We start from the raw sequence: 2,157 nt of genomic DNA, 5'->3' as shown, positions 1-2,157 counted from the left end.
AAATCTTTGTTCGTGTTCGGCTCGTTAACTTAGCGAACGTGCCGAACACGAGTTGTTCGCAAATAACAAGCCTTTTTGACAGCCCTAGTATTGCATGCCTTATTTTCGCTACCATTTATACTTTAATAAATATCAGTTATTTATTAAGTTTGATTTTCAAACTCACCCTTTTATATTTGTATACAACATGATCTATTCAGGCAGTCGTAGGACCATCTCTATCGGAGCAGACTTTCCAGATTTAGATTTTTTTTTGTTGATATTTTTTAGTTTCATATGAGTTATTGTATATTCTCTTTAAATTGGGTGGTTGTTTTCTTATTTTCATTTTAGTTTATTCAGTTGTATGGGTTGTATCTCTATTTATACAATTAAAATTTGAGTTTGTTATTATTTTTTTATATTATTAATTGCATATTTTTTCTCTTTAGAATACAAAACAGATTCAGCTCTTTCGTCATGTCTTATGTTGTTGGGGTGTATCGTCTTCTAGACCCGGGGTGTGACATCTCATAACAGAACTAATTCGTTGTGCTCGTAACAGAACACCAAACAACTACACTAGTGTAAAAATCACAAAGAAAATTCAATACACAATTATAAAAATAAAGTAACACAAAAATACTTGGTAACATAAAAAAAATATGAAGCTTTTTGAGTTTTTGTATTTAACACAAAAAAATAACTAATTAATGTGGTGTAAACCACGACACAATTAAGTCTAAATCATAATGGCTCAACTAAAATTCTCTAAAAAATGAATTTAAAAAACTTCATATGTGTTAAATATGTCAAATACCGACAACCACGAAAGTATGTGTATTAAACAAGTAATATACGGATTGCAATTGTGCATATCAATCTCATAGATAACAAGTTAATTATCATTTTCAAGAAAAGTTCTATTATTTTGATTTTTAGTTTAGCCCGAATTATTCGAATAAATGGTGTCTTAATAAAGTTTCAGTCTCTAATTTTTGCGGAAAAAAAAGTGAAAAAGTTAGGTTACTCTCTTCAAAATTTCTGCGGTTCTCTATATGTCGAAAGATTCTCTCATAAATTAAATATTAGAAATTTTGGTTTAACTAAACAATCAAAATATGAGCGACAACCAGGAACAAAACTCGTCCTTGTCCCTTCTCAAGCGTCTACGAGAGTTTGGAAATCAAACAAATTTGGTCTCGTAAATCAAATGATTATCCAAGGATCTGTATTTCCGTACACGATCACTCTTCCTATAAGTAATATCTATATTCTCTAAAGTTAATTCAAGTTAACCTAATTTGTTGCACTAGCTCGCTTCCGCACTACTAGATCACGATATATTTTAATGTAACAATTCATTAGATTGAAAGTCAATGAAGTACATAAGATAAACCAATCACATCTATGAAATTTCAATTGAGTCACATTATACTCATTAAACACATAATTTCTAGCCTACCAATTCTTAGAAATAATAAGGAATACAATCACCACACATGTTTTGAGTCAAAAAAATCAATGTTTTATTAAACAAATGATAGGAAATAGATAACTTAGAATGAAAGTGTTGATTAAATGCACTGTTCCCATTGAATTTTTCTTCGTTCTTCTCACGAGAAAATCACATACACTGAATTACAATGCCACATAACTCTTCTCACACAACCTCATCAATCCCTCCCACTATTTCACACGCTTAGAGCACTAGAGATCATTGGCAAAGACAACAAGTGATGGGGGAAATTCTGAAATTGAGGCCGTGTAAGTGTGGTAGATCTCACCAACCTGTTTCTTATGTCATATTTTCTTCAAACAACATGATGAAATTAATCTCGCACATGTGAGTGCCTATCAGCCTCAAAAGGGTCGTCTGAGTGTCTGGTACTGTAGATTCGAGCACCTAAGCACCCATGACTAGTACATAGGCGCCAGGTTCCCTGTATCAAGGCGCCTGGATCACTAGGACGCCAAAGCGCCAAGCTCTCTCGACCTAGGCGCATGGGTGCCGAACTTTTTAAACAATCTTTTGCTTTTTGTTCCCCAAGTTTATCCTTTGCTTCCCGAGTTACTGCTTTCCTCTCAAAATTCTAATTAGCTGTATCCCACATAAACAATCTGAATACCAAGGATAAGCATAAAAATAACTCAATATATATATATATATATATATAT

This window comes from Phalaenopsis equestris, unplaced genomic scaffold, assembly GCF_001263595.1.
Source record: "Phalaenopsis equestris unplaced genomic scaffold, ASM126359v1 Scaffold000202, whole genome shotgun sequence".
Classification (NCBI taxonomy): domain Eukaryota; kingdom Viridiplantae; phylum Streptophyta; class Magnoliopsida; order Asparagales; family Orchidaceae; genus Phalaenopsis; species Phalaenopsis equestris.
The sequence above is the reverse complement of the archived record's forward strand: the minus strand, read 5'-3'. Positions refer to the sequence as shown.